The sequence below is a fragment of the Miscanthus floridulus genome, chromosome 3, assembly GCF_019320115.1.
Source record: "Miscanthus floridulus cultivar M001 chromosome 3, ASM1932011v1, whole genome shotgun sequence".
NCBI classification, from domain to species: Eukaryota; Viridiplantae; Streptophyta; class Magnoliopsida; order Poales; family Poaceae; genus Miscanthus; species Miscanthus floridulus.
In genome coordinates, this window is record NC_089582.1 from 79,114,957 (window position 1) to 79,124,286 (window position 9,330).

Here is a 9,330-nt window from a genome sequence, read left to right on the forward strand (position 1 = left end):
GATTTGAACATGCGACAAAGAAGATGGTTAGAATTGATTAAGGATTATGACTTGGAAGTATATGACCATCCTGGTAAAGCAAAAGTAGTTGCAGATGCCCTCAGTTGAAAGAGCCATTGCAATTGTTTGACAGTAAGAACAATGGGTTTGACTTTATGCCAAGAGATGGAAAAGTTGAGTATAGAGGTAATTCAACAAGGTAGTTTGGCCAATATAACTGTTGAAGCCACTATTCAAGATCAGATTATTGCTGCTCAGAAAGAAAACAAGGGTATAGCCCATATCAAAGAAAGAATCAAGAATGGGAAAGCAGAATGCTTCAACGTAGATGATGAAGGTGTGCTATGGTTCAAGAATCACTTAGTGGTACCAAAGGTTCCTGAGTTGCGATAGTCAATTCTTAAAGAGGCACATGCTACTAGGTTATCAATTCATCCGGGAAGTAATAAGATGTACCATGACTTGAAACAAATGTTTTGGTGGACCAAAATGAAGATAGAAATTGCCTGGTATATAGCCAAGTGTGGTACTAGTCAAAAGGTGAAAGCTATACATTTGAGGTCTGCTGGAGAGTTATAGCCATTACCTATTCCAGCTTGGAAGTGGGAGGATATTAGTATGGACTTTATCGTTGGTCTACCCAAGACATCAAAAGGTTTTGACTCAATATGGGTCATTATAGATCGACTAACTAAGTCAGCACATTTTCTTCCAGTCAAGAGTATATATCCTACTATCTAGTATGCCAAGATGTATCTAGCAAGAATCATGAGTCTACATGGAGTACCAAAGACCATAGTGTCAGATCGGGGTACCTAGTTTGTCTCTAGCTTTTGGAAACAGTTGCATACTTCATTAGGTACCAAACTACTGTATAGTATAGCTTATCATCCACAAATTGATGGTCAAACTGAAAGGGTCAATCAAGTACTTGAAGATATGTTAAGGTGTTGTGTCCTTAACTATTCTAAGAAGTGGGATGAATGTTTGCCTTTGGCTGAGTTCTCATACAACAATAGTTATCAGGAGAGCATTAGAATGGCTCCATTTGAAGCACTCTATGGTTGTAGATGCAGAACATCACTGAGTTGGTCTGAGCCCAGAGAAAGAAGATTCTTTGGAGTTGACCTCGTGAAAGAAATAGAAGACAAGGTTAGGCAAATACAAAGTAATTTGAAGATAGCTCAGTCCCGACAAAAGAGTTATGCAGATAAACGACGTAGACCATTGGTGTTTAACAAGGGAGATTTTGTATATCTAAAGGTATCACCAATGAAGGGAGTTACTCATTTTGGTGTTAAAGGCAAGTTGGCACCTCGTTATATTGGGCCATTTCAAATTTTAGAGAGGTATGGAAAAGTGGCATATCGCTTGAAGCTACCTGAACATATTTCAGCTATGCATGATGTGTTCCATGTTTCTCAATTAAAGAAGTGTCTCTGAGTGCCTGAGCAGAATGTTGAGGTTGAAGGAGTAGAACTTTAACCTAATTTGACCTATTCTGAATATCCTATCTGAGTTCTGGATCAGAAAGATCATGTCACATGAAGAAGGACAATCAAGTTTTACAAGATACAATGGAATCAACATTCCAAAGAAGAAGCTACTTGGGAATCTGAAGATTACTTGCTAGAAAAATTTCTAGAGTTTTTTGCATCAATATAGAATAATGTTAGTTGAGCTCGGTTGTTACAAATTGTGTTTTGTAAAGGGACCTCGGCTGTTTTATGGATAGGTTTTGGGTGTTTTGGACTGACACGTCTCCTTTTCCATTACTTACCCTATGGCTTTGAATCTTGGGGCGAGATTTCTTTTAGGAGGAAGGATTGTAACACCTCGGGTGTTTAAATACCAAAACCTGCCATGTCATCATATGTATTGCAAAGCATTTGGCATTTAGTGAAAATTTTGATATGCATACACTAAAACAAGTTTACCTTTATGTGGTATGTGTTGAATTGTATTGTTTGAATCAAGTTTAAAATTTGGTTTGGATTTGAATTTTCAAGAAAACCCTGATTTTTAGTATTTAAATCCTACCCTGAAAACTCATTTCAAAATCTAAGCATATTTTGGGGTTGAGCCTAAAAGCAAAAGTGTAGAGCTTGTCAAGTTATACAAACTTTGTTTTTGGAGTTTTCAAAGTTGTTATGAAAAATTTGAAGTAATTTGAAAATGCGAAATTCGTTAAATGTCCCCTAATTGAATTCAAAAGTTCATTTCAAAATGTAGAATGAATTAGGGGGTGGTTATAAAAGAAAAGTTGTAGAACTTTGGATTTTGAGCAACTGTTATTTTTGGAGATCTTTGAGTTGTTATACAAATTTGGGAGTAATTTGGATTTTAAAACGAATGGCAATTCTGTAATTATGTGGAACAGTGCCACGACCACCGCCCCACCGCCGGCGTCCTTTTGCTCGGTTCTAGATGCGCCTGTGGCCGCCCTTGGCTTTGTGCTGGCACGGAGAAGGCCACTGCATGTTGTCTCCTTGATCCCTTGGTCACTCTATAAAGCTCAGACGCCGTCGCCGTTCTTCCTTTCTTTGCTCTGTTTTTCCCGACGTCGCTGATCATCTCCGTCGAGCCCTCGCCGTCGAACCAGCGTCTGTGCCATCGCAGCAAAGTGCTCAATAGCTTCATCTACTCCTTGCATGCCTAGCCATCCAACTATGGTCACTTGATTTCGCTGGGAATCATCGTTAGCCGCCTTTCTTCCTCACGGCCGGCAACCTCTCCGTCGTGCTTGCGCCATCGTGGCCAGCGCTCTCTGGTGAGCCTTCGCTCTTGCTCAGTGCACCTCTAGCTCCGCCTTCTTCCCATGATGCTCTATGACTAGTTGATTGCTCATTTTGTCCATCACAGTCGCCTGAGCACCGCCGTCACCGAAGTTTGCTCCGTCGTGGCCGTTGTGAACGTCGACCCATGTCACTGTTGCTTCTCCGATCTCGCTCTTTGCTCCAACATGTTCGTGGTGAGCTGCTGAACCTTCCTGTGCCTTTTGTTTACACTCTACCGGCCTTATTCCGCCAGTGTGGCATTGCCGAGCCACCGCGTCCGCCATGGCCGACGTCAAGCTCGTAACTCGCTATAATTGCTCAAGCTAGTGCCTTCAAGCGATGCGGGGTGGTGTGGGGAGTGTTTTGGTACTTTGGCCATCGCCATAGGTCTCATCGTCGGCGAGTTTTCGTCGGTCAGCGCCATCGCCGTTGTGGTCAAGGTGGGAGGTCGGGGATGACATGTGGGGTCACCCTGTCAACGACTGTGTTGTTAAAAAATGAATTTTCTCCTTTTCTGAAATGTTTGAATAGTGTTGTAATTTGTTATTTTTGTGTAGATTTATTTCGAGCTCCAAAAATTATGAAATTTTTTATGTGACCTCTCTATGATGAATAATAGTTAGGAAAAATATGAAATGTTGTTTTTTAGTAATTTTTGAATGTGATAAAAATTGCTCAATTAATTAATAAATGGGTTTCCATGATTTTTCTAGGCTTAATTAATTATCCAAAAATTATGAAAATTGTTTTGCCACTTAGTTATCATGTGATGAACATTTACAAAAATTTTGAGCTTAATTGGAATAAGTTGATTTATTCATAATTTTGAATTAAATAATTAATTCATAAAAGCAAATAGTAACCTTTAATGATTTAGGTTTTGTTTGAAATTTTGGATTGAGTGATGACCTTGAATCATTAGTTGATAATGATCCTTGGCCATTGATGTATGTGTTATGAAAAAGATTTAGTTCGTTTGACTTGCAACTGTACCGCGAAGGAAAGTTGTATTCGAATTGTTAATTTTGCATCCATCATCAAGCATCATGTTTTGTATTCCGCATCATATTAAACATGGCATTGTTACTATGTGTAGTGAACAAAGGTGAACACATGGTAGTTAATCAAGTTGTGGAGGAGGTTAATCCGTCTGTTGAGGTTGGATCTGATAATTGTGGAACGCCGTAGGAATCTAACTTTTCCGTCAACGAAGGCAAGCCCCAGATGCATTTAACCCTACCTTGTGTTTTACAAATTTTATCGCTTTTGCTTTTCTATACTACATTAAGTGATTAGGAGTCAAGTGGAAACCTAATTGGTGCATCACCAACCTTGTTTTTCCATATCTACCTTGATTACCTATTTTATTCGTAAATGTCTAGTTATGCTTACTCATGCTTAGTCGGGTGATTACCTATCACCTAAGAATTTTAATTGGATCTTTGGTTACTTATGTTATTATGAGATATGAGCATGGAAGTAATAAATCTAGACCAGGCGGACTCGATGTGTGAGAGCCACAAGGCATGGAGGTCTTGTGAGCGGCTTCTTTCCACCTGTGTCGATTAAGGTCCGTCCGTTGTTGAATTACATGAGATGAGACTTTGCAGTACTAACCACATACTCTAGTAAGCCTTAACTCGGCTATTCTATTACAAGAATGGCTACTCACGCACTAGGAGTGGAGAGATGGCAGGAATAGCATGTACCCACGTGGCAATGGGAAGGATTGGTGGAGTACTGTATTCTTGGGTGGCGTGGACCCATTCTTATTTTAGAAGATCCGAGGGTAGGTTGATATATGTAAGTCGGGGACCTGCATATGTCGTGTGGTCTGGAATCCCTAGCTAGGTTTATAATCGGTTCGAATCGTCGTTGATCCTCGGTTATGGAGACTCAACTCATTGTTCATCATCGTAGTTAATAACTGAAACTTGAGCTGGATTTGAGAAAGAATTTGATATGAAGTTCATGATCTCATTACGGATCAAGGCAGATTCATATATTGTTCTTATGAAGTTTAAATGTTGAAATACTAAAATTTTGTAAAGAGCTTTTACGCAAAAGAACTTTGAGTATTGCTAAAGCCATACCTTGAACCCCTGAGCCTGTATTCTTGAGTCTTCTCAGTTTTTATTTTGGTTAAGTCTTGTTGAGTTTGTACTCAGGGTTCATTGACCCTTGTTGCAGGTGAACCTCATGAGCAGGTCTGTTTTGGACCTTGCTGCATGACTGTTGTTCCTGTCGATGACGATAGGTGAATGTGTGATCCTTGGGCAGGATGCTTATTTTATGTGTTATGTTTATGTTAATTATGCCACTCCACTACTACTATGGTTTGTAATAATTATCAAACTTAGTTTGTAAGGTTTGAAACAACTGGTTTGTAAATTAAGTTATCATAAGACTTCCGCTATTTTACTCTGATGTATAATTTTGAATAAATGTTGTAATACTACAATGACTATGTAATGTGATCCTGCTCAGAAATCATAGATGATTCAGGGTTCCTCGAGGACACCCGACAGACTTCTTAAGTCACCAGGAACATATGCATAGTTGTCAAAGGTCGTTGGATAGTGACAAGTGCATGTGGGTCATATAACTTAGGAGGTTCTGCCATAGTACCCCATAATGTGTTGAAAACCATTAATAAACACACTTACAGATCTTGAACGTATCACATCATCAATGTCTTGGCTCGATTTAGATTCCTTATAGGTCCATTCTGTAATTTCAGATGAGTAGATCTCCACACCTAGGCACTCAGTGTCCTCATGCTCCACAAATTCGATCACATAAAAGTGTGAGGAGGCTTTCGGATCGAACCCCAATCGAGCCTGACCGACAGCACGGATGCTAGGTGGTAGTAGCCGCAAATTCTTGGTTGCCGAATTTTAGACGACATAGCGGGATCTAGCACTAGCAGCCTCAAGGCACGAGCATAGGATGGGCCCATTGTAGCATTCTAAGATAGCTACATTGTCCCTAGGGAAGGGCAAGAAGGACAAGTTGGGGCATTCACCAGTGAAGCTTGTGATGTTTTCATGACGTTCTCTCCATCGTAGAAGAAGCCAGCCATAGTCTGGGGCAGCACATAGTTTTCAATAGCGGGCTATAGCAAATAGCAGCATCTTTTTTCTAGAGGCTATATAGCTATAGCACCGCTATAGCGAAGCTATTCTAGATAGCAATTTATAAGAAAATCATAAAAATTGAGTAATTGATTCATAAAAGCATGACAATCATGAAATTTAATGAACACAAATATCTTTTCAAGGTTCTAGGGATATAAGAAACTATACTTAATATGATATTAGAGCATGATTCATGAAACTCAAGGGTTCAATTTTGCTAAATACCAACTTTAAAACAAAATATAAGTAGGTAATAATTAGATTGTCACTATTATAGCTGAAATTGAAATAGCGGCGCTATTTTAAAGCTAAAGCTAAGCAATTTAGTGGTGCTATAGCGCAATATAGCGGTCATAGTTGACATAGCAGCAAAAGTGACAATAGCTTAGCGTGGTCTCTCTCCATCAGCTATAGCTATAGCACCACTATAGCTCGCTAAATGCCCAACGAAGATTTAGTTACGAAAGGTTCTAATGCTTGTGTGTTATCGAGTAGGCTTATAAAACAATTTTTATTAAGCAAAAATGTTATAAAACATGTATGTGACATTTAAATAAAGTTTGAGGTACAAACTTTAAAGATGACAATGCAACTCTTGCTATAAAAAAATAATATTGCTAGCTACTATTTCTAATAGCTTAGAAATGGAACTTGAAATCAAATCCAGCTCAAGGCTTAGAAAAATCCTTAACTTTGAAAATAGTGTGACAAGGCTATGTTGGTGTATTAATTTTGGAAAATTTAGCTAAAGGTCAGTGCTATGTTTTTGTTCAGTATGGTAGTTTCATGTACCCTCTTTAGCATGGTTTAGGTGGTCGAGCCTCAATCAAATCAATTTAGTTTTGGCAAACACTTTAAAATACGTGCACGAACATCAACTCGGGCTGCTTAGCCGGGTGGGCACGGACACCATGCTCGGGAGCGCGACGTCACCATGTTTGGCCACCCATGCGCACATGCGCTGCCGCGTGTTGGTCAGTTGAGGCCATCCTCGGCATGGTCGTGGCCTGGTTGGGGCTTGGCCGCTGCCCCACCTCACTGCTATGTTGCTGGCCACAGCACCTGCCGCTAGCCACTGGCCGCATCTAGCCACTGCCATGTGGTGGTGCTACTGCTACTGCTACTGCTACAGTTGTGGCACCATGCTATGTTGCTGTTGCTCACCTCATCGCCATGGGCACATGGGTTGGCTCCCTACTACCTTGTGATATCACCTCGCCTTAATAGCATTGTGCCCGCACATGCCGCACTCCCCAACTGCCTATGCGCACACATGTTTTCTAGTTGCGTTGTCTTGTAGCGAGCGTGCAGGTGCTATCATGGGTCCAACCTACCACTTGCCACCAAGGCGAGGACGGCCATAGCTTGGACCTACCCTCCTTCCTACCATCTCTACCATCTGAGCCATGCCCACAAAATCCACTAGAGAGAGATCACCTCAACTCGATTCAACTCATCCCGTGGCCTCGCCATTAAGCCACCTAGCCACCTGACCCCATCTTGCCTTGAGTTGAGCCCTACCAAGCCTCAATTTGGCCACTTCCCTATTGCCGGGCCATTAAGGCTAGGCTCATCCGGTGCGGGTGAAAGCTCTAGTTTGGTTTTGGTGAATTGACGAAACCCTAAGTGCTAACCTAGTTTATCAAAGTGATTATGAGATAGGTGGCACATTCCAAGTGGTGTAGCAAATGAAGATCATGACATGATGATGTTGATGCCATGGTGATGATCAAGTGCTTGGACTTGAAAAGAAGAAAGAGAAAAACAAAAGGCTTAAGGCAAATGTATAAGTGGTAGGAGCCATTTTGTTTCAGTGATCAAGATACTTAGCGAGTGTGATCACATTTAGGTTTGATAGCTATACCATTAAGAGGGGTGAAACTCATATTGAAATATGGTTATCAATGTGCCACTAGATGCTCTAACTCATTGCATATGCATTTAGGATCTAGTGGAGTGCTAACACCCTTAAAATGTTTGTGAAAATATGCTAACACACATGCACAAAGGTGATACACATTGTGTTTAGAACTTGGGAGCAAGGGTTTGAAACTTCACCATTGGACAGTCCGACAATACCACCGGTGCCCTATACAGAAAAGACAGGGTTTCATAGAGTGGACCGGACACTGGCCTCAACTAGACTGGCACATCCGGTCAGTGGAAGCAGTGAAGACATTGGCGTCAGTCTTTGACCGTACGCTAGATCACTTCACGATCAGACACAGAGTCGGTGCGTTCGGTCCTGCTAATGTGGCAGCATAGAGAAGAGGAGAAGGACTAGACACTATTGCTGCATCCGATCATGACCGATTGGACATGTCCGGTCATAGTTGAGTAGCTTTGGGAGCTCTCTCGAATCGGCCGAATCCTACCCCTCCTGCGTCTGGTCATGATTGAACTGACGTGTCCAGTCGCGAATGGAACCTTACTAGAAATGATTGGACGCCAGTGATTGTGTGTTCGGTCACTTTGAGCAGTGCATCTAGTCACAACTTAAATGCACTGATGACCATTGAGATTAGGCGATCAACATTTGAAGTAGGGGACACGTGGTGAAGATCTGAGGACCGAACGCTGGGGTCCTACATCCGGTCACCCTGATTTCTAAGTGAACTAAGAGCCAACGACTCTATTCATGGGGCTCTCTATTTAAGCCCCATTTCTAGCTCTAGCTCACTCTCTTGACCATTTGCATTGATATAGCAACCTTGTGAGCATAGCCAAAGCCCTCCCACTTATCTTCATCATTGATTCATCATCTTTGTGAGATTGGGAGTGAATCTAAGTGCATTGCTTGAGTGTTTGCATCTAGAGGCACTTGGTGTACGTGTTTCGCTATGGGATTCTCTTGTTACTCTTGGTGGTTGCCGCCACCTAGATGGCTTGGAGCAGCGAGGATCATCGAGCTGAGGTTAGTGATTGTCTCTGGCTCCGATCATGTGATTGTGAGGGGTTCTTGACTTTTCCTCGGTGGAGAGCCAAAAGGTACTCTAGTAAATTGCTCATGGCTTGTGTGATCCTCATCTTGTGTTGGTTGTATGGCACCCTATTGAGGGTTTGGCGTGTGATGCTAATTAGCATGTGAAGCTCCAATTGAGTGAATTGCCACAACGAGGACTAGCTTGCCGGCAAGCAAGTGAACCTCGGTAAAAAATCATTGTGTCAACAATTGATTCCAAGGTGATTGGACTTCATTGGTATTCATTCTTGTGATTGATTGGTTCATTCCTCGATATGGCGGTATAACCATCTTGCTATATCTCTTTATATTATGGCAAACTAGTTGTCAAGCTCTTTAGTGCAGCTAGTCATGAGAGCTTATTAGTTTGGTTAGTGTGGCTCTTTAGTTAGCCTTTTAGAGCACACTAACTTAGTGTAGTGATATAGCCATTGTGTGAATAGAGACTATATAA